Source organism: Melopsittacus undulatus, chromosome 2, assembly GCF_012275295.1.
Source record: "Melopsittacus undulatus isolate bMelUnd1 chromosome 2, bMelUnd1.mat.Z, whole genome shotgun sequence".
Classification (NCBI taxonomy): domain Eukaryota; kingdom Metazoa; phylum Chordata; class Aves; order Psittaciformes; family Psittaculidae; genus Melopsittacus; species Melopsittacus undulatus.
Genome location: NC_047528.1, coordinates 17,101,581 through 17,126,455, shown reverse-complemented (window position 1 = coordinate 17,126,455; position 24,875 = coordinate 17,101,581). Strand labels below are relative to the sequence as shown.

Here is a 24,875-nt window from a genome sequence, read left to right as displayed (position 1 = left end):
ATGCTATCATGAATTAAAAAAATATAAAAGGCAACCTCAATATGGAGTTTCTGTACCTGTAATTCCAAACCAGTATATAACAGGTGCTGAAGGACCTAAGATCTCTCTAAAAAGAAATCTGTACTAAAAACTAGTAAGTTAAATTAATCTTGATATACACAACAAGAAAAAACAGATGTAATTCATTATAATTTGGCTAAGTCTTGGGAGCACACACTAATATGTTACATCAGTGAGTTTCTGCGAACTAGAAACTTTTCTATGCTTTTTTATAAATCCTTAATAAAGAAAGGTAAATAGAGGATGTAGGAATATCCTTCTCATCAATACTTACCCATCAAGAAATCCACTGCAATCTGTTTACCTTAGTAAGTTGCTCCAAGAGCTTTTATTTTCTTTCCTGTGAGGAATATGCTCTTGTATCAATTTGCTGCCCTCCACAAAAGCAGTGTGTTCTGAAACTGGGTTAAAACAAGTATTAGATATCTGAAACAGTTTCTACATCTCAAACCTTTCTTACCAACTGTTCATTAAACTGACTTCCTCCTAAATATACAGTTTAAATTCAAACCTGACTTTTAGCACTACCATCCTACAATCCTACATCCTAGAGAATATTAGTCTATACAATCATTGCCATGAGTAAAGCAGCAATACTGTTTTCTTTGAGATTTTCTATTCTGTCACATCACATTTCCAGAATCTTGTGCCTGATGCTTTATAGATAGACAGTAAAAGTACCAACATTTGGCAAGAGACAAACAGACATACCTACAATTAAGTAATCAAACACTACAATTAAGAAGGGTATCTGTAATGGAATATTAAGGAAATAAATATTTCAGGTAAACTGAGCTACTGAGAAAAGAAACCTTACCAGATACATTTCTTTGCTTTTTATCACAATAGCCTCCTTGATGCTTATAGCAGAATATACTATGCTAAAATTAAGATACAAGAAAAGGAACATCACAGGACATCCATTATAAGCCAGGCTTACAATGCAATATAAACCTTACATTGCTAATAACTTTCAAATTGCGTATGTGCACTCCAATGATACTTATCACAGACTCAGGCAGTCATAGCTTACATTAAGACATGTGATCATCCACAAGAGACTGAAAATGTTCAAAGTTCAAGCCTGTATTTATTCTTCAAGTTTTATAATAGTCATTAGGTTTCTCAGACTTGGCAGCATTTTTAAAATAGAGTATCAACTTTTACGCATTTACAGAATTATTCAAACCCTCTTGTCCATTAACTGAGTAGCAACAGTTGGGGGGGGAAGTGGGAGAGAATGTGTGCATCATGTCATAAACTGGAGACAACATGACCAAAAGCAAAGCTGTGAACCAGATTAATCCTAGAAGAGAGGCAACCACCTTTTAATTCCTTCCTAAGTTAGCCTTACAGCCAAATGCCATTATGTAATAGCATTTTAACTGCAATAAAGGTAACATTCACTTTAAATTTTCTGAGATTTTCTGGAGGGAAAAAAAAATATTATCAATGCAGTTGGCTCATACCTCCCTGAAAATCAGTCAGTTATAATGAAGACTAATTTAATCCACTATTCTCTTTTATGTATCTTATTCTTCCCTCTAGGGCTGAATAATTCAAAGATTTCTCCACATGTCAGCTTTTGCTACAAAGAACTACTTCATTCACTGATTCTTAAAATTTACCAGGTTTATTCCGTATATTTTCTTTCTTTAGAATGAAAAAAGAATCACAAGCACATAAAGCTTTTAATAACAAAGTTTTAAATATACCTGAACAGATGGGAGCAAAGAAGAAATGAGACTATGCCAAGACTGTATCTTAGGCCTAACTCAAACCCTTGCTATTCCTATTTTCACAGATCCTTAGAAGACAGACAAACTTGGGCTGATTTACAGTACATGCACGTAATATGTAGCAAAGGTAAGACCAAAATGTATCTTCTTGCATAAGTATTTTTTCCAACAAAAGCTCTTCAAAAGGCTCTAATGGCCTGTTTTGGTAGGTATGACAAAACTAAGACAAATTTACATGCAAAATGTTGGTCTATAGCCATAAGTAAAATCTGCATATTTTCCCTCTCAAGCATTAGTTCTTACCAATGCTAAACTCAACAAGAAAACTGCCAAGAAAATCAGATTTAAAAAAAAAAATCGCAAATCTGGGTAGTTTGTTTTCTTAAAAATACTAGTACCAAGGAGAAAAACAAAACCTACACAGGCAATGTCACAGTCAGTATTTCTAAATGGAAAACTACCAAAAAGGAAGTACCTACAGAGTTAAAAGAATAGGGTTAGAATGAGAAACTAGGAAAAATCTTACACTTGTCTACTGGTAACAGAGAAAGACGCTTAATAACACAACTGCTACAAACCTGTAAGAGTGTACACTGATCACACTGGATGAATTTTTGAGACAAAAAAAAAACACAAACAAAAGACAAACTGGTGAGACCTAGTCTGCAGAAAATGCATGTTCAATAGTGCTGCAGAATGAGCTCAAGGCTTTATGGTAGCACACAGACTCCAAAATTAGAGCTGGACAGCAGCAGAGGCACTACCACTACACAACGGTACTTCCCGAACAAGGTGTTGTGTAGCCCACAAGCCATTGCAAGGCCATGTAAGCCACTGTCCATCATATCTGAAAAATCATGGCAGTCAGCTGAAGTTCCTGACAACTGGAAAAAGGGAAATATAACCCCATTTTCAAGAAGGGAAAAACAGATGAGCCAGGGAATTACAGACCGGTCAGTCTCACCTCTGTGCCTGGCAAAATCTGGGAGCAGATTCTCCTGGAAGGCATGCTAGGGCACATGAAAAACAACAAGGTGCTTGGTGACAGCCAGCATGGCTTCAATAGGGGAAAATCCTGCCTGACCAATCTGGTGGCCTTCTATGACGGGGCTACAGAACTGATGGACAGGGGTAGAGCACTTGATGTCATCTACCTGGACTTGGGCAAAGCATTTGACACTCACATGACATCCTTCTCTCTAAATTGGAGAGATATCAGTTTGATAGATGGACCACTTGGTGGACAAAGAACTGGCTCGCTGGCCACACACAGAGTTCTGGTTAATGGCTCAGTGTCCAGCTGGAGACAGGTAACAAGTGGTGTCACTGCAGGGATGGGTGTTGGGACCGGTCTTGTTCAACATCTTTGTCAGTGACATTTGACAGTGGGATTGAGTGCACCCTCAGCAAGTTTGCCAACGACACCAAGTGTGTGATTCAGCTGATACACTGGAGGGAAGGAATGCCACCCAGAGGGACCCTGACATGCTTGTGAGGTGGGCTGATGCCAACCTCATGAAGTTTAACCATGACAAGTGCAAGGTCCTACACCTGGGTTGGAGCAATCCCAGGCACAGCTACAGGTTGGGCAAAAAGGAAATTCAGAGCAGCCCTGTGGAGAAGGACTTGGGGGTGCTGGTCAATGAGAAAATGAACACCAGCCACTTCAGTATGCACCCAGAAAGCCAACTGGCTGCATCAAAGGGAGCATGACCAGCAGGTCAAAGGAGGTGATCCTGCCCCTCTACTCTGCTCTCTGAGACCTCACTTGGAGTATTGTGTGCAGTTCTGGTGTCCTCAATATAAAAAGGACATGGAGCTGTTGGAACAAGTCCAGAGAAGGGCCATGAGGATGATCAGGGGACTGCAGCACATCCCATATGAAGACAGGCTGAGAAAGTTGGGAATGTTCAGCCTGGAGAAGAGAAGGCTGCGTGGAGACCTCATAGCAGCCTTCCAGTATCTGAAGGGGGCCTATAGGGATTCTGGGCAGGGACTCTTCATTAGAGACTGTACTGACAGGACAAGGGGTAATGGGTTGAAACTTAAATAGAGTAAGTTTAGATGGATGTAAGGAGGAAGTTCTTTACTGTGAGGGTGGTGAGGCACTGGAATGGGTTGCCCACAGAAGTTGTGAATACTTGTCCTGGGTTCAGCAGTAGCAGTCATTTTTTTCTCCTTCTTGGTAGCTGGTGCAGTGCTGTGTTTTGACTTCCGGGCTGGGAGCGTTGCTGATAGCACCTATGTTTTGAGTTACTGCTCAAATGTTTGGTTTGTCCAAGGACTTGCTGAGCCTCATGCTCTGCCAGGGAAAAAAATCTCATGCCCGGAAAAAATTTAATGCCTGGGGAAAAACTCTTGGTTTTCCTATATCGTCATTTAACCCCAAAAAAGGCCCACACCTGACTCCACTTAACTCTTGAGATCAGACGAAATGATTGTGGGCAAAACGCACTCTATGCGTGCTACCATGGTGATCCCCATCACAATCAGCATACAAGTTTCAACAGTATTAAAAGGCCATTCAAAAACTTCAAAACTATCAAATGATGCTGTAAACCGTCTGGGGAGGGCACTGGGAGGATAAAAGAATGTCTCCTTCACAGGTGGACCACCTGAGAAGGAGAAAAAAGATGTGTAATTGCTAAACACTTCTGTTATATACCTCCCAAAGTATAAAGTTGGTGACCACACCAGGAACATAAACCAGATCAGTTTCATGATGAGTGCTTCTATTGTATTACAAGTCATTAATGTAAACTATAAGGAGACAAGAACCTTAGCCCAAGCCCCATACTTGATAAACACTAACACAGAAAATACAGGCCCTAAGTAAGCTACAACATTCTGAAACTGTGAAATCAAGAGAAACAACTTTGAGATCCAATAAATCAGCATTGTGATGAGTGACTGTAAATCCTGTCAGATCTGCTGCTATCTCAACCCCTTGTGCCCCACGTTGGGTGTCAAAAAGAACTGTCCTGGTTTAAAATCCCACCTCATTCTCCCTCTCACTACACACACACACACCCTCCACTCCCGGAGGGATGGGGAGGAGAACCGAAGGAATGCGACTCCCATGGGTTGAGATAAGAACAGTCCAGTAACTAAGGTACAACACAAATCACTACTGCTACCACCAATAAAAACAATGACACAGGAAATAAACAAGGAGAGAGAATACGATGACCTGCAGAAACAAGCCCGACCCGGAAGAGAGCTAGCCCAAGGCATTCTGGCCAACTCCCAGTTACCTCCCCGCCCATGACATGCTGTGGTATGGAATACCTCCTTGACCAGCTTGGATCAGGTGTCCTGTCTCCGCTTCCTCCCAGCCTCCCCTCCTTCCCTGGCAGAGCATGAGGCTCAGAAAGTCCTTGGACAAACCAAACATTTGAGCAGTAACTCAAAACATATGTGCTATCAGCAACGTTCCCAGCCTGGAAGTCAAAACACAGCACTGCACCAGCTACAAAGAAGGAGAAAAAAATGACTGCTACTGCTGAACCCAGGACATTACTCCATCCCTGGAGGTGTTCAAGGCCAGTTGTTCAAGGCCAGTTTGGACAGAGCCTTGGGTGACCCTAATTATTCTATGGTTCTATCCTCTTAAACTGGCCTACACAACTCATCTACGTAAGTCTTTATGCTGAAATTAATTACAATGCCATAACTACATTAACGGCCTCATTACTGGAAGAAATAAGAGAAAAAACGCAGCCGCTTCTCTAGGAGCATAGCAAATACTATAGCTTTTATGACAGCTACGTAATGCTCCACAGACCAAGTCTTAACTTCACTGTTTAATGATAAAGGGTTTTAAATTTATCATGAATAACTGAAATTGAGGGGTTTGTGTGTACCTAGGGAAAAAAAAGGCAACTCGACTTAAAAAAAAAAATATATATATATATAATTTAAAAGTCTCTACCAAGTGCCAATAATAACACCTGGGATGAAGGTGACATAAGAACATCATCATGGTTACATACACTTGACAATCAAAAGGAGTGACTGAAAAACAACTAAAACTACAGTTCCACTAACACAGAGTGCTTGAAACATATTCAAAGTAGGACAAAATAGCATGTGCAAGTGCTTCCATATAAAGGCTAGAAGCTTAAAAACAAAAAAGGAAAGCTTGAACTACTGTTTTTGGGAGAATACATAACTGAGACATCTTCAAAAGTGAAAATATGAACAAGATATAGGATACAGTAATATACTGAAGTACAAATACAGGGCTAAGAAGAAAGGGACTCATTTGCCTCAGTGAAGGAACACTGCTTTCTGCTAGGAAAGCACTGTATCCTAACTCAATTATTTACCTCAACAGGTACTGTGCTGCACTTGAATTCCATATCCAAATTACAAGAAATAGTATACTAATGGTATATTATTACATAACGGGAATGACAGAGACTGCAAAGTAATAACTGAAGATTTTGACTACTGTTGTGCACTGAATGATGGAGACGTTCTCACAACACAGCCAACTGCAACCAGCTAGGAAACTAACCAAAGAAAAAACCAACTCCTGGTCTAATTCTGAACAACACAATACAGTTTAAGATGCAATTATCTAGACAGCACTTCAGAAGAACATATTTAAATTCCCATGGGAATTAAAAATAAATAAATAAATAAATATAAAAATTACCTCAATATTTGATTTGAAAAAGGAGAACAACATGCAAGGAACCCAATTAAAAAGGAAACAAAATGGTGCAGCTAGACAAAAATATTCTCGAGAGCATGGATGCCATTTAAAATTTCACCATATCAAGTACACAACCAATTCAAAAAGACCCCTCCAGAAAAACATGAAGACTACTATAAGGAAGTCTGAGTTATGAAGATGCTGGAATTGTAGTAGTGGAAAGTTTCATGTACATTTGCCCTGTTCTCTCCTTTTTGATACGCATGACTCAAGACAGGCTACTGAGTTGTCAGAGCAAAGGTTTGTCCAAAATGCCAATTCTTGCAAATTTCACAAACTGTAACATTTTTGTAATGAAACAGAATATCCAAGAAGCCAAAACCACAGTAGAAAACACAGAAAAAAAACTCTGTGCACTGATGTTCGTCAAGGAAAAGATCAGAAGATCACATCTAAGCTCTCTTTCTAGGGGTCATGTCAGAGGGAAAGTGTCATAGCAAACTGCTAACAAAAGATTTTAGAACAAATCATGAGGGGCACATGGTAGCCACTTAAGATTTCTAAAGACAGTCAGCAATATTCTATTTCAGTATCTGTAACCAATTACTTCAGGGGAGGTCAGTATCAATTGCCCAAATAATTACAGTCTACAATCCTATCTCATCTAGACTGACAGAAACTACAGCTAAATAAATACACAAAAGACAAAAATATACAGGGAGAGAATTAATATGTTTTTTGCAGAAGAGGTAGTGCCTCACTGGACTACTGGAGAGATCTTTTGAAAGGTTCATATACCTGTTGACCAACCCTGATTAAACTGGTATATATAGCACATAAGACTTCCAAAAGGCCTTCAAACACATTCCTCACTAGACTGCAGTGGAAAATGGTTAAGTCTACAAGGAAAATAAAACACATAGAAAATGAGTGCCTATTTGTGTGTTGTAAAAAGGCAGCCAGTGAAATAATTAAGCAGCTTTAATAATCTATTTTGCAGGAAAACACTTTTTCTGCATTGTGAAGTCAACTGCTGTAGAAGGCTACAGAGGCCTGAAATGCAACCAGGTCAAATATGGATCAGGCAAACATGAAAATAAATGTCCTCATAACTGTTAAACACAGTGGTCCAAAGGCAACTCTGCTGAAGTTCTTAGCCAGCCAGCTGCTGAAAACCAGAATACACCTACAGGGGGGAAGATGGGGATGGGGATGGGGGGGTTGTGAAGGGGAAGGAAACAACTCACACTATAGCTGCCAGGTTTCTATTCTTAGACATCACTGATGCAAATGCAACAGGTTACTGAACTGTCTGCTAACCTAGTAGAGCAATTAATCTTACCAACAGAGGAATATTATTCTTACATACAGAAGACTTGCCACTAGCCTCATGGAAGTTTTACCCACTTACCCAAAATCTGAATTTTGGCCTATGACTTCCAGGCTGATTTCAGATGAGGGTAAGAGTCAACACTTAAGTAAAATAATCAGGTAAGAGGCTAATTTGAATTCATCTCAATGTTCTGTGATCAATGTTTTAATGATGAGTTCCTCACCCTGACACTTATTTGACCATAACATCACTTAACCCCTTAATCCAGCTACTTCCAAGAGTTCCTATCCTTATTACAGAAAGTCATTTTTTATCACTTAACTTTTCAGAATTCTGATGATCAAAAACTCAGTCTATTGTGAAGACTTACACAGCTATCAAGCAGCTCTCTAGCTTAACAGTATGCTGTAACGTGTTACTACAACTCAGGAACAGTCATTCCCTACACAATCAAATGCAACTACATACCTTGGTATGAACTATCAACTGAACCCCAGTGACTAACAATGTATGCCACAGTTCACCCTCAAAGCAAAGTAAACCACTCCAATTAAAATCACCCTTAAGTAACTCTTTCACATTGCAACTAATGCAGTTTAACAGCCCAACTATGTCCACTCATAAGGATTGAAAAGTGCTAGAAATGGAAAAGTAATCCAATATTTTTAAAGGGCTGCAATTTAAGCCAGGTTTAAGCTCTATCTGAATGCTGCTACTGCAGCCCCATCTCAATTTGAGTAGTGAATAACATATACTGTGTATGGACAGACACCTACCTATGTGAGTTACACTCCATGTAAGGGTGGTGTTTGTAAGGCCCTTCTGGGTCATCAGATACATAACTCCTACCACACAAAACCACACAATAAAACCATTTTTGTTAAACATTCTAACTATAAATATTCACATTTTTTCCGGGTGGTGGGTTTTTGGTTTCAGGTTTTTTCCTCCTTATATCCTTACTGAGGGATATCTAGTAATTGATCCTAGTACTCTATGTTCAGATATACGGTATCTCTTATTTATTGTTAACTTTCACATCTGACTTAACTAAAGTTTTAACACTACTGAAGGTCCACCTAGTTATCAGGTCCACAGATTCATTTTGCTATGCCATGTTGTGCAGCTGTTTCTCCAACCACACACATAAGCAGACAAAAGTTGATCTATCTGGCAGATTTTCCTGCTGGAGCTCCTTTCCAGTCAGATCAGTTCCCCAGCAGAAAAATATCTGCGTAACACCACTAACAGCTGTGCCTGAACATAACAGGGTTGGTGCTGCAGCTCTTAACTTCAGTGTAGAGATCATTTTAGTAGACACAATAGTTGTGACAAACCAAGAGGCACAGAGAGAGTTGCACTACCCTGACAGCAAATTCTGCATGAAAACACTCCAAAATGCACATACTAACTTAAAAGGAAGCAAACAGGGACAGACTGAATATTAAAACATGTCTATCCACTCATCACAACCAGTAAGATACCTGAAACGTGTCAAGCAAACCCAACATACTACATTACAGCCACAACAGCACAACTACTTCATCAGTTTACACACAAATCTTGCTAGCAAGTTCAACAAATACTTGCATACTTTGAGCTAAGCCCAAGTGCAAGTATTCACAATACCAAAGTAAAAGAAGGAGCGGTCTTAAAATACAAACTCATTATAAATACTAACGAAGAATCTTGATAATATATGACACTAACCCATCAAAATACCTATATAGCTGTTTTTTCAGAACACAGTTGGGAGCTTTCAGGAACAATATACCAAGTTTATGTCTACAAATCTGATCTATCCATTGCCTGAGCACCATCACTGCAAAAGCCTGAGACCTCATTACTTCAGCCTAGAGACACTACTCCAGAATTTATTTTCCAGAAGGTTTGGAGCAGCTTCAAATTTCATTCTTTCCTCAGATTTTCAAAGGATCTGTATGGACTGAAGAAATTAGCTTAATGAAATGTAACACCCAAAATGTGTTTGCCACATAGATGCTAGTGAATTAAAGAGGCCATACACAAAGACCTGTAATCTAGCAAAGACACAACTAAGAACAGTAAAAAGGCAAGATCTACGTAATGGAGTAAGTATCTTGAAGCAGCTCAGTCAGTAAATTTTTGCCTTATTCAAAAGTGAGTATTTCAAAACTGAAACTAAAGCTGAAAACATGCGAACTTCATTATCACCTGAGCACCTTATCTACACTGTAGCCACCTGTATTATATGTGAATGCTGACATCTGTTTTCCAATTGGTATCTCCAGGAACATTTGAATATCTTAATTTAACACAGCCTCCTCCTTAAGTCTTCCTACTCAACCAAAGCCAAGAAGTGCTCTTCTGTATGTGTGCACAGAATCAAAACTCAGGGTCAATCTCAAACTTTATTCAGGTTCAATCTCAAATGAAAGTGTATCCACACCAAGCACACTACAAGATTACTCATAAGAGAATTGGTGGCACTTGGCATGGCAGTTCACAGCAAATTGGAATCATCATGTGGACTAACTAAGCCTAAGTTGAGGCAGCCAAAACACTATGTATCTTCCTCCTTAAACACACACTTTCAAAGTATTTCATGGCTGTTTAATCATGAAAAAACTGCTGATCAGCAACCCATGCCAGTGCCTCACCATCCTCATAGTTAAGAATTTTTTTCCTATTATCTAATCTAGCTCTTTCATTTTAACACCATTCCCCTTTGTCCTGTCACTAGAAGACCATAGAAAAAAGTCCCTCTCCAGCTCTCTTGCAGGCCCCCTTTAGGTACTGGAAGCTGCTCTAATATCTCCCCAGAGCTTTTTCTTCTCCAAGCTGAATAAACACAACTGGGGGTACAGCCAGTCATAAACCAATCAAATATTAAAAAACAACCAGAGACAGAAAAAAGAGAAATCTCAAGCATAAGGATGAGACTTACTAGATTTAATGCATCCTGTAGAACCTATGTATCTAGAAACTGAGCAATTTATTAACCACAGTAATGTCAATTCTGTGAAGAAGTTAACCTTCCCTGTAAAGTACACCTTAAAATGATCTCAAATGTACTGACTTTTTAAGAAGCTGTTTTTAAACAGTATTTCATGCAGTTACATTTTATTAGTAATTTTACCCAAACAGGACAAATTCTTACTTTTGTGTTATGGGGGACAGAAAGCATTCAAATTGACTTACAGTAAGTAAAGCACTGCATATCAATGTGCCTAGTCACTACATGGTATCAGACTTCACCTAAACACTGCAAGTTTAACAGAACAGCTGATGTTGGAAGAGACCTCTGGATATCACCTTATCAAAATCCACCCCAGCTCGTGACAAACTAGAAATGAGTTTCACTTTTGAAGTTATGTCAGCTTTCAATATCTATAAGGATACAAATTTACCAGCCCCTCTGCTAAATTTCACCCTCTTCCACTGTATGATTATCTTAGCTATTCAGAACTTCCCTTGCTGCAACTTATACCCATTACCTCCCATCCTATCGATGTGCATCCCCAGGGAGAGCCTGGCTTCATCTTCTCTATACTTTCGCATTAATTAGTTGAAGACTGCAGTAACATGTCCCTCCAGTCTTCTCTTCAGACTGATCACACACATCCCTCTCAGCTTTTCATTGCTCCAGTCCTCTAAGCCAGTGGCTCTCCACTAGGCTCACTGCAGTATATCAGCATATTTATTATAACAGAATCTACCCAAATCTGGACTAAACACTGCACATGTGGCCTACCAAGTACCAAACAGTGGGGAACAATCACCTCCCTCAAACTGCTGGCTACAGTCCTGCTGAATTCAGCCCAGTATGCTGCTTCTATTCACCTCTGCAAGGATGCATTATTCATGATCAACTTGCTGCCCAGCAGGACTACCTTAAGTTGCTTTGCATCCTGAGGGCCCAGCATATACTATTCCCCATACATTTTGGAAACAAAGACACTTTATTGTCAACAAGGATTTTAAATGCTATTCTTTGTTACTGCTTCCTCTTGTTTGGTTAGGGCTTTTTCAAATTTTCTCTTTTAAACTACTATACAGTCTACATTCATATACCTACAGCACATGAAACAAGTTAACTGTGCACAGGTAACTGGTAACTGCCAGGCCTGATGTCACATTCCCAGTTTCAAAGTGTCTGACTGCACAAATATTTTTAACTAATGCTTTTTTACATCTATTTAGAAGAGCAAAACCTGTCATGCCATAGTTTGTAAATGAACAAGTACTTTGTAGATAGACCATTTTCGTTGTCTTTAATACTAACTAACATCAGTTAGTAGTCTCAACCAGATTCTTCACCCCCAAGAAACACTCAAGTATCACCTAACAACCTAGTATTTGTGGTCCAGTATGGACAAACTTCTTCAACAGTTTACCTGCAGTGACTAGCATTCAATGCATCTAGTAATTCAGAACAAGGAAATACAAATATAATAGAGTATGTGACTACTATGCTACATACATGTGGAAAATCCATGTAGACTATGATCAAGTAAACAACTGAAGATGCAGTATAACAAAGCAAAGAAAAAATCTTAACATAGCAAACAAAATAAGATAAAAAAAAGGGAAGGCAGAGAAAATTAAAAAGCAGCCACAAAATAGTTCAAGTCCTGTGCTGAGGTAAGGTTGACAGAAAATGGAATCCAAGGCAACAATGGATACGGTCAGCAAGGCAAGTTCGATAGGTTTTCACAGCTGCAGTCGTGGGCTGGCTGCAAGCTACATTATGCAATCAAGACTCCAGCTTATTGAACTAGTTTTAAAAAGTAAAAGGTATCTTTACTTTTAAACAAGATGCATACTGTGTTTGCTAAGGCTGTAGGTCCACATAAATAAATAAACCACATCCAGACTAGGACAGGACTACCCTGGTTTTGAATTCCCACTCCTCTCCCACTTTCTTTACGACAACTCTTTCTCCCTTTCTCCCTGTTTATAGCCAGTCTCTCATGGCAGCTAACATGGTAGAAAGATGAAATACAAAAAACACAGCAAACATCCAACACCTACACATCCCCTCCCCCAAAAAATCATTTTGATGACTCACGGGGCTAAACTGACTCAAAAAAAAAAAAAAAAAAAAGGCTAGTGCTGTTACAAAGAAGAGAGGATAGCAACAGTTCTAAATTAGGTTGGTTTAAACAGTCATGCAAGGAAGCAGGTATGCTTATTAGAATTTAATCCCATGGAAAATATACTATACTGAATTTGTTCTAAACCAGTAAAGACTTGCAGAATAAAGTGTATTTGAAGCCCCTGCCTCCCCAGTCTAACTTTGCTAACTTTTCAAATCCTCTTTAAACTTCCAACTCTCAGTTATTCTAACTGCTGAACGGCTACACATTGTTCCCTGCATGAATTTGTATCGCTTTTGCAATAATCAGCACTCACAAATTAAACCTTCAATATTAGGGGGGTGGGAAAAGCAATGTAACATGTTATTGGGTGCACAGTCTCTTGTACACCAGGATTAAGTCACACCCTAATCTATTCTCTTTTAGTTGAGGAATAGACTTAATTTCTACAGTCTGTTAACAGAAAGCATGTTTTCTTCTTGTCCTTAAATCATTGTCAGGTCTTCTCCAAACTCTCCAATTCTTTTCAATTATTAAAAAACACTATTCAGCTCATAACTGTTGTACTGTACACAGTTATTAGTCAGACCATCTCAGTATTTCTATTTGTTAATTCTCTGAATAGAAGCATACATAATGATGGCCAACAGTGACAATGGCAATAATTCCAAGATATATCGAACACTTGTGTCTGTAAAAACCAACCAACCTTTGCTGTGCTCACCATTTTCTGTCACTTCTAGACTGCAGTTATTTATTCCATGTATGACAGAACTTCATGCCTGGCCTTTCTAAATATGTCTTGGCTTATTTAATAAGGCACCACACACCAGAACAAAACTTCAACTTCCAAATGAACATTTTTCGAAGTAATACAACCACCACAAGCAAAGCTAAATAAACAGCACCCTCACCCCCCAAAACTACTGCACACAGAAATGCTATTGCTATTAATTCAAAACAAGCCTAGTAAATTCTTCCAGCTTCACAACAGTTCTTAAATGTATATAGGATGATATATTTATCATCAATTCTTGCTCAGAGAAAATTATGACATGATTTCAGGTATAACAGAACACTAGGTTCTCTTCCCCCTTCCACACACACACATTTAAAAAAGAAAAGAACAGAGAAAAAAAAAAAAGGAGAAAAGACCCTGATGCCACACCCATATATTGCAACTCTTATCACAGGCTCCTAGGAGACAAAGTTAGGGACCACATTACACTAGCCACTGTAAAAGCACAGAATAAGATTGTTCAAAGAGCAAATAACCTAAACATAAGGGACAACAGATGGAGAGAGACAAAAGGGAGAATACAAGGAAACAGCACCACCATAAACAACAGTTAGAATTAGTTCTTGTTCTAAAGATGGTGTGCTCAGTCCCAGGGCAACAGGAAAGGTGGTGGTCTGGCTTTGTTTTCAGCAGGCTTTGTTTCCTTAAGTTAACTTCTTCTGCATTACCATGTTGCAAACTGTTTTAAAGAATACACACAGGGTTTCTCCATGCATGAGTAGCATCACCAGAGAATGAACAAAAGTGTGTTACTACCCATGATGTCACTTCCTAAACAGCACTCAAAATCTCATTAACAACAAAAAAGACAGATAATATCCTTCACAGCTAAACCCCAACTTTAATTAAAGGCAAGTAACCTGTTATTTTTACAATCATAAAATACAAGATGACCAGTCAGTCAAAGCAGAAGACAAGGAAACCACTTTTGTTCAGGATTCTTAACCCTTACCATCAAAGCAGGAACATTTTTACAACTGTAAGAAAAAAGTGTTACAAGATAAAGAGATTAAAGGTGAGGCATTACATTTAGTCATGTGATTTATTAACACAACTAAGTAACAAACAATTAAAAGACAGCTTACTAGGTGGAAGAAAGCCACAGTCTGTTAGAAGAGTAGTGTGTGCTGTGTCAAAAACAAGGGCTAGGTTATGAGCTTAAACCAAAGATCTCCTGACAATGCTGTCCACAAGTGGTGACAGACAGCATGGAGTTTTCTCCTTCTGGGGGATAAGGACTGCCTTTGTGATAGCAGCCTGAGCTAAAGGTCAGACATCCACAAAAGGAAGTCACACACATCCACAAAAGCACACACTGAGATTTAGCTGGTATAGAGGCAGCAAGTCCAGAAAAGTGACTTGAAAGTCATCCATACATAGATGATAGCTGAGTTTATGAATGAGATTAACAAAATAACTTTTAGAGAAATATAATGTAGTACTAGGGGTAAATGCCAAACTGGAGAGGTTTGACATGAATCTAAAGAAAAGGAACTCCAGAAAGAAGTTCAATTTTCATCAAGGTTAAACTTTCAAGGGGAGGTGGGGGGAAGTTGTAACATGAATGGGCTTTTGTTTAATGTTCAGGACTGTTATATAGCAAAGAGCCTAAAGGATCACAACATGCCAATATGCTTCCAACAAAAGTCTGCAGGAGGAAAACAAACATACAGGTCCATGTTTCTAAGGGTGACTGTGAGCCATAACAGGCCTAAATTAGCAAATGATACACAGTTACTCTACAGGTTATGCCCTATTTTACCATCTTCTTCCAATGTCATCTTTCACACATCAAGAGAATTGAGGAAACTTCATGTAGAAAGCAACAAATTCTTCTATAATGACACTGTCCTCTCTTAATGATCTGCTTTGTTTGCTGGCCCCTCAAAATTAGACCGGTGGGCTATAGTGCAAGTATCTAAGCAACTGTTCTATCCATTAACAATGCATGAGCAAGCATACATCACTGCTTTGCACAATCTATTAAGCAGAGGAAAAGGTGGAATTAAAACTATATAGCATGTGTCATTAAGTACTAAAAGTAATGAGCAGGTACTGTTCCTTGACAGACTTTGATACAGCACTAGGTACAGAGATTTAGGTATTACAGCTTTTAGAAGTTACAATGATACAAACTGAAGGGTTCTTACAGACTTGCAAGAGTTAAGAAAAAAAGTTCATAAACCTCCATGTACAGTTAAGTACAGAGTGCCTAATTCATTGATTTTAGATAAAAAAGAAACATACTAAGTGTTAAGTATTTGCCAAACCCAAAAATACCCTTTCTGCACAACAGCAATGCATCATAAGTAGTCCCATCTCAGAGAAACAAAGGAAACAAAAGAACCAACACAACCCTCATGTGCTACAAAGGCTCAGTAGAGTTGGGGAGAGCAGTGGTAATGCCCAAGTACATTTCAAACCATTACTGCAGCTACTCTGCTCACAGCACTGAATACTTGCTTCTGCACTTCTGCCTCGGTGATGAACCCCTGCCACCCCCTCAGATTATTCTCCAGTGACTGACAGTGGAAGAAGCGTAAGAGGAAGTTACAGTCAAGGTAGCTCCAAAAGCTTCAGAAAAAAACAGAAAAAGGTTGAATGCTTAAGAATTAGGACAAGCTTACAAAGCATAAATACCCTCTAAACACAGAACAGTTTGAAAAAGACACTGGTGGCAATTAGTTGACCAAAAAATTGTATAATCCATTATATTTATATTGGACTAATAAAATCTGAATTTGTGGTCTGTATTATAAGCACTGACAAATAATTTTGTTCTCATAGCAAACTGAAACAAGAAAACAATTTTCATCATTGAATCCATGAGATGCTTCAGGTGAAAGCTTGAGAACCACTCAGTGGACAGTTATGATCTAACCTTCTTGAGGACAGCTATTGATCTTCTCTATTGCAACTGTTGATGTTCTCATCCATACAGACATATAATCTTATTTTTCTCTGTGTGTGAGTCCTACTGAACTCCAGTGGCAGAGCTTCACAGAATAAATAGGATTTTTGTCTTAAAATTAGTAATTTCTGGAAGCTCACATAAAAGCCTTAAATCGCTAAAACAATTTAAGTATAAATAAGTGACATAAAAATAATAAAATCTTTCAGGTTGGAAAAAGACATTTAAGATCATAGAGTCCAACCATAAACCCAGCTCTGGCCACAAAACCATGTCCCTAAGCACCACTACATGCCTTTTAAGCACCTCCAGAGATGGTGACTACCCCACTTCCCTGGGCAGGCTCTTCCAATGCTTGACAACCCTTTGATGAAGAAAGTTTTCCTAGTACCCAATCTAAACCTCCCATGGAGCAACCTGAGGACATTTCCTCCTGTCCTATTGCTTGTTACCCATGAGAAGAGACCGACCTCCACCTTGCTACTACATTCTCCTTCCATATAGAGAGCAAAAAGCTCTTCCGTGAGCCTCCTTTTCTCTAGGCTGAAAAACCCCAGTTCCCTCAGACACTCCTCATAGGATTTGGTCTACAGGCCCTTCACCAGCTTCATTGCCTTTCTCTGGACCTACTCCAGCACCTCCAAGTCTTTCTTGCAGGGAGGGGCCCAGAACTGAACACAGGACACAAGGCACAGCCTCACCAGCATCAGGTACAGGGGGCACAGTCCCTTCCTAGTCCTTCTGGCCACACACTTTCTGGTACAAAACAGGGTATCGTGGCCTCCGGGGCATACTGCTGGCTCATACTCAGCAAAGCCAACTGGAACAACAATGGATGCTCCTTAGCTATCTCAGTGGGAGTAAGGGATGGAGATCCACACAGCAGTAAGACAGAAATCTTGCTGATGTATTAAAAATCAGGGAAGCACCTGAGAAGTCACATAGGCATTAGGACTTCTGCCCAGAAAAGGCAGTAAGTTAAACAGCTCAACTGAAGTGAACATAAACCAATGTATGCAGCATTGGTAACAAATGGGAGGAGCTGGAAGCCATTACACAGCTGGAAAACAATACAAAACCAGTACAGCCCAATGTTAACTGAAGAGCACATGCCACACAACTACATTCCGTAAGTCTCACACTGTTTCCTTCTACTTAAAATTTCTCTTAGAAATACAAAACACTCTGACAGACACAGAGATCTTGGTCCAAAATGAAGACTTCTAATGCTAGCATCTAAATTGAGCAAATAATTCATATACAAAGTTAGCATCTACTGCCAACCCCATCTGCCAGCAGCATGTAGGGTTGGCTACAAGTATGGAAGAAAAGTGAGGTTTCCTCTGCGCTGTAATCGCTCAGAAACCCAGTTATCCTCCTGGATCATTAACCTAGTAAGTTTAAATAACTGAAAGCAAGATAAAGTAAAAAAAAAATTAAAAAAATAAAAATCAAATGTTAAGTTAAACTCAACATTCAGCAGACTACATAACTCATGTAGCACACAGGGCTTTTAAAAAACTCATGAGGGAAGTATGACCTCAAACTTCTTGGAAGGGACAACTTACAAGTCTTTTGAACTCTTCCGAATTTCAAGTTTCAAGCCCCTTCCACAAGTAGGTTAAATTCACTATTATTTGTGATATAGCTGTATCTTGTAAATAAGAAACAGTTCTTCAGGAACAGTGGATTTTCCATTAATAACAATATTTGATACAGATTATTCAGAGAACTCCTCAACCTGCTTTTGCTGCAGACTATAACAACTGGTTGCAAACTGACACAAGATGACAGAACTTCAGCACTTCTGTAGTTAGTCCTCAAGACCAAAATGAAAGCTACTGTAATAATGCAGTATTACTCATGATGAACATTAACTGCTCATGATGCTGCTGGAGAAATAAAAAACAAACCTTAAAGCCAGCAAAAATCTTAAAGAAGTTGTACCAGTTTTGGTTCCACATTCCTTCATATACTTGAATAAGCTCTGCAGAAGACACAGAAACTTGCTTTCCCTTTTTCACTGGCATTTGTACATTCTTGCTAATGGAAATCTCTCTTAGCATATTACACCAGGATAAGAAACAGTAGAATGCAATCTGATACTTGGGTGAAAGAGTATTAATAATAATGTAAACCAAATTTACTAGACAGTCTGATAAAGACAGTAATTCATTATTTAAAAATAAGTTACTTAGTTTAACTACCTAATAATGTCCCCTTTATGTCACAAATTGTGGAAGTTCGATTCCTAAAACTGATGTTGCAGCAGTCAGCACCAAATATATTTCCTCATGCAACAGCATGGCTTATCACATGCTATAGGGTACACTTTTTACCTCTACTCATGTGCTCAAGACTGTACCACCACAGTTGGAGGATAATGCGCCATCTACTAGGATGGTTTTGTACAAGACATTAGTGTAATTCACTAAACCAGCTGGCAACTGCTTATTGAGCTTTACTGAATCTTATCTCTACAGCTGTTCTTGGCAGTATCCTCATCTTTTCATAGGCAGCCACACAAAGCCACAGTAATTTTTTCAAACCAGCTCCAGTATACATCCCTTTCAACTCCCAACACAACAGCCTCCCTTCCAAAGCATTATTTGCCTTGATCACTCTTAGAAGTAACTTTTTCAACATGAAGAGTAAGAAAAAGCAGAACAGCTGCTAGACTGGAACATACAATGAATCAGAAGTAAAATTAGATGGCACCCTTAAATCAAAGATGTAGTAAGAGTTAAAAATTTTAAAATTACAGCAGGAAGCAAAGGTTTAGAACAGATTATTAATGACAACAGCCCATACAAACTCTTAGTGTCTTTCATGAGGTTTGTAATTTTAGCAGCTCAGAGTGATTCAAAATCTGATGCCTTCCTCCCAAGCAGTGAGGTTTTGCAGAGAACCACTCATTCTTTGTAAATGTAAGCTACCAAAAAGTGACAAAGGAAGTTGCAAACTATGCAAATGTGGGAAATTACTATGTAGAATGTCAAGGAAGAAGGAAAAACTTCAAGATGCAAGTGGTGGGGAAGACTACACCACCTGAATCTCTCCACTGCCCAAGCAAAGAACCCCAAGCACAAGAGGCACTACCTCACTGTTCTTCCTCCGGATGAATGTTACCACTGGACCCAGTGGCACTTACCACCGCAGCAACCACCTCCCAGCCCACAGCCCCTGAACCTCACCCCATGTATGCACACACCATACTACTTTCCCTTCAGCTGCGCTACTTGGTGATTTCAGGATCCTCTACACAAAAAGGAAACCAGAATTATTAAACAGGGCACAAGCCAGAGACAAATCACACCCAGCCCTAAACAGGAGTTGCTAATCCACCTTTCCTCAGCCAATCTAACACCCAACAGAGATCACAACCTGCTCTGAAAATCCCAGAGGTATATCAAAAATTCTTACTAATAAAAATCTGTGCGTTTCCCCAGAGACCTCCAGCTTTTTGGGGAAGGGGCAAAGCAGATGGCTCTCAAGCCCAGTCAAAAATACAAACTGCCAATGGTGCCCAGCAACATCACCTGAGCAAATCTATGGGTGTGAGGAACCAGCATGAACACAAAGAAAGATGCTAGACTACACTCTGAGAACTGCCAGGCAATATTAAACCTCTCAAACCTCATCTTTGCTTCAAGATATGCAGGACACGAGACTGAAGAAACAAGGGGGGGGGGGAAATGTAAAGATGGCTAAAGACGTCTCGTCACGGATTTTAATACACGCTCCAAAACTCTAGAGGGCACCCGAAACATGCCCTCCCCCTCCCTCCTGAGCTAGGTAACGCGAGCAGCGGCAGCAGCCCGTCGTCTGCTTGCCGGAGTTGGTATTGCAAGAGCGATGTCTGCAGCAGCAGCGCCCACCCCGAGAAGGAGCCGCCTCACAGCCATTACTGGGGCTTCGCCCCAGGGCAGCAACTGCTGAACCCAGGAATTTCTTTACTCAACCCCAGAGGCCCCTCCTTCTACCCCTGCCCCCGGGGAATATGAGGGAAGGTGGGTCAAGCCCTCCCTACGCAGGTCTAGTAGAGGCAAAAAGATATACAGAAATAGCACTCACAATGGAGCTCCCTCTCCTTGTTGGTCTCTGCCAAGGCTGCACCAAACTGGGCTGGAGCCTAAGGGAAAGACACAGGGTTAACGTGAGGCAGGCAGCGCCCCCAAGCAGCGATTCCTTTGCCTGGCCCGAGCAGGTACCGCCTGCATCACCCACCACTTCCATCTAATCTCAACCCTCTAAATAAATAAATAAATTGGAATTACCCTCCCCGGGGCAAAGGACCGCTCCTCCAGCCGCCGGCTCCTGCTGAAGGAGAGGGACAAGGTGCCGCCCAGCAGGCTTCTCTGCGCGAGTGCGGGGGAAAAGCAGCGGCGGCACCCACGGCCGGGAGCAGATATTACCTGCTAACTTGCCTAAGCAGCCCTGAACGGGCGCCCCGGGGGCTCGCTAGGCCCACAATGGCAGCACCTCGGCGTTGGGTGAGCGCCTCGGCCGGCCGCACGCTCCCGTGGCAGTTGCCCCTGGTCTCGGGTTTGCCCCCCTGCAGTCGGCCAGCAGCACTGCCGCCTCCTGTCCGCCATTAGAGGGACCCAGCCAAACAATACGGGAATGGAGCAGCGACGACGGCAGTATCAGCGGAGCGCCGGGCAGGGGAGGGGAGGGAGGCACACGCGGGGGGGCGGCGAAGGCGGTGGGTGGGGGAGGCACAGGGGCAGAACAACAGCGACGACCCGGTGAAGAAGGGAGGAAGAGAGTTAAAATAGGAGGCGCTAAACTAGACCCGGCCCTTCCCCCAAATGCCCCCGTCCCCGTTCCCCCACCCCCCCCCCCAAAGCGTTACCCCAGGCGCCCCCCGTTTACCCTCCGTAGCCCACCTCTGGGCCACAATGGTTATCCGCGGGGCTGCCCTGGTCCTGCCCGCGCCCCCGCCACAAGGGGTGGCGGCGCAGCAGCAACGCCACCGTCGGGTACTTATCCCGGGTAGCTCGGAGACACGGCGGCTGCTCTCCCATCCCCGCCCTGGGGGCAGTTCCGCGCCGCCACCCGCCCGCCAGCTCGCCCCTAAGGCGCAGCACCCCACACCCTTACCGTACCCGGCTCCCCCACTACTCGCGGGCACGGACCCCCCCGCGGGGGACGCACGCACTCTGCGCGACTCCTCCGCCGTCTCAACTCTAACTCGGTCCAGTCCCGAGCGAAGCGCAGCTGCTAGCGAAGGGGAGGAGTAACGGGGCCAAGGGAGCTCGGGGAGATCCGCCTCCCTGCCCCGCCATTGGCTGCCTCAGAAGGCGGGCTCTCGCGCTGGGCTAGCGGAGTGGGTGGGCAGCCCGTCCATCAGAGCCGCCCGCAGACGGTTGACCCGATAAACTGCCAATCTTTCTCCTGGGCATGCCTGGGGTTTTTCTCACTTTGATCCGTCAGGTTTGAGGAACCCGGATCGTTGCCCACCGGATTATTACCCGCTTCACGAGGGTTGCGCTCCTTGACAGCAGCAACTTGCAGAAGTTCGCACTGCCGCCTGCCCATGTTCTGCCGGCAGGGAGGGTGCACTGCCCGTCCTAGCCCTGCGTTCAGGTCCCTGCGGGCACCAGAGCCCCAGCCGTGGAGTGCGGGTTCACCTCTCCCTCTCCGCCCCCTAGCGATGGGGCTGGCGGGGCTTTTTCCATGATCCCCCGAGCGGTCGGACCCCGTTCCTTCCCTCGGTAGGGCTTTGCATCTTGGGCCATTTCCATGAGGGACCGAGGATAATGGAACCGCTCCCCCACGGGCAAGAGAGAGAGCACTGATCCAAGGGAGGGCGCTTCGCCCGGGCTGGGCAGCCCGCCGTGCGGAGCAGCGGCGCCCGCGCCCTGGGACGCCCTCTTGCCCCAGCCGCTGTGAGGGAGGGCGCCATGTCAGCCACCGACATGGCTCCTGGAGGAGCTGCTGGTGGTGGTAGTAGTGGTGGTAGCAGTGATGACGTCCTCCATTTTGTCGGAAGCTGCTGCGGGGAGCTTGGGACCAATTCGAACCAATGTGGGGCGCCCATTTGAGGCACTTCTGCGCGGCTCCCGCGGGAAGAGGAGCTGGGTGCCCCCGGCAGTGCCGTGGGGTGGGAAAGAGTGTTGAGGACGGCTAGGCGCCGGGAGCCAAGCTCTCCGCCCGTCCTCCGCCAAAATGGAGGATGCGCACTTCCCTTGCGCGCCTCCTTCCTCCCGCGCTGCCCATGGCGTTCACGCCCGCTCCTTCGAGGACCGGGAGAGCTCAGTCTCCCATCTTGCGGGCTGGTCTCTCTCTACCTCATTTACTCATCCTCCTCCGCCCATTAGAGGGGGACAGAATGCGCAGTGGCCGCCCTGCCTCTAGCCAGTGTCGGTTCGTGTTGACCACGCGGAGCAGTGTCTCCTGGAGAGATTGTCTTGGCGTGCGCCAGGAGACCTGCTCGAGCCGCTGGCGCTATTTGCAGCGCAGCGCTGGGAGACTGCCGCGGGATCTGCCTGGGGAGCCCAGGAGCAGCCCTGCTCTTGACTGTCGCAGAAGTCACTTGAGGGATGGCTCCTTCCTTCACCACCCTTGATGTGTTTGGTTAATAGTTTTTATGTGTGGGAGAGACCAGAAGTTTTCCATCTTCTATTGTCGCAACAATACATCGAATTTCTTCCCAATGGTCGCACCCGGAGACACAAGCTTCAGTCAACAACTCAAGCCAAAAGCTTCTCCAACACTGTTACTGTGTGTTGTGGATGGAAATTAATGTATTGGGGTTTATTCTCACACCATTTTAGACATCAGAGGAAAGTTGGAAGGGCCACTTGGTGCGTGGGGAGAGAACCACCTCAGGGCTGGAGGCAGCTTGTGCCACCATTGCTTCTGCCTGAAAAGAAGAAGTGAGCTGATGGCAAAACCAAGGAAGAAGGTGCCATGGAGATGAATCACCACCCCTTTAAAAGGTCTCATCAAAGTTGCCCTGTAAATTCATAAACTTTGTTGTACAGCATCACACCACACCTTTCCGCCTAATAATGTTCAATCATGTTCATAGTAACCAGCAGCTTTTGAAATTTCAGCATTAAGTAACGTGTTCTATCAGGTCAGCTGGCTCCTGACCATTTCTATTATTAGCCTTGAATATTTTCTAAGTTGCTAAAAATCATCCTCCACGTAACATATTTTCCAACCTTCCCAGTTGCACATCTTAAGAAGACCTCTTTTGTTCTAAAACAGTGCTTATCCATAAATATTTATGTTCTGACAGAGTTCAGAAAGAAATTCAAGAAGACTTAAGCACCTGGTTTTGAGAGCTTTGATACATCCGGAGATGGATGGTAGAAAATGAGTGGGTTTCTAATTTAGAACTTCTTAACTGAAACTTATCACTTAGTAGTCATGAAAAAAGGAATCAAATAGCACTTTCCTCTTACCACTGCCCTAGTAATAGACACTGCCTAACAGTGTTATATAGAACTTTAATGTAGCAAGGTAGCAATAGAGCATTCCATTAATGTTTTAGATTGTATAGTTCAAATAGATTTTAATAGTTTTGCTTGCAGTTTTGGAACTCTACTGAAATGTATTTATATATAAAAGTCTGTAACTCCACAGAAACCTTGTCACCTTATAGATATGTAACCCTATTTTTTAATTCACATGTTTAAATGTAAAGAAAAATCATGACATACACCATGACTTTTCCATTATTTTTTCAGCTGACATCAGGAAAAAGGAGGAAACTGTTAAGACACCTATGTAAACTCCTCATCATCTGTAAAACCATGTATAATTCAGTTTATTTTTAACAGTAATCCAGATCAAATAATAATTTTTTTTTATGGTTTGAAAGAGTTAGTATTAGCTCAAACACTAAGCAGTAAAATCGCTTAATGAAAACCAGAGAATGGATGTATTTATAGGCTCCACACCACTGATTTCATGGACAGGCCTGATTTCAGCAAGTTCACTAAAAAATGTCAAACGTATTGACTAGCAGTAGATAAATTCAACAAAACTGAACCAATAGTATGCTCAATGACTTACAAGAAGAATGACATCTTTCTATCTGTCATGGAGTAAAATTGTCTCAAAAAGCACTTCACTGTATTTGGGCTGAGAAGTAATCTGATCTATTTTAAAGAGTTTATGTTTCAACAGGAATCTTAAGAATATTACCCAGCCAACCTTCAAGTGATGCACACTATATTCTAGGAACAGAATGAACATAGTTTAAAGATGCCTGTTGCTATCAGAAGTATTTATCGAAGATGAAGAATAGAGACATTTGTTCCAGAATTAGAAGGAAACATA

General features: G+C 42.0%; 1 protein-coding gene across 3 annotated transcripts in view; it reads right to left on the bottom strand.

Annotated features, from left to right (window-relative positions):
* Positions 1–21,782, bottom strand: part of ZMYM2 (zinc finger MYM-type containing 2) — an 88,661-nt gene extending 66,879 nt beyond the window's left edge. For all 3 annotated transcript variants that reach the window (XM_031049523.2, XM_031049522.2, XM_034073110.1), the window contains exons 1-3: positions 21,689–21,782; positions 20,655–20,712; positions 335–461 (exon numbers count right to left, since the gene is read on the bottom strand). The gene's annotated coding sequence lies outside the window, so the exon portion shown is untranslated. The remainder of the gene's footprint in view (positions 1–334; positions 462–20,654; positions 20,713–21,688) is intronic.
* Positions 21,783–24,875: the final 3,093 nt, after the last annotated feature.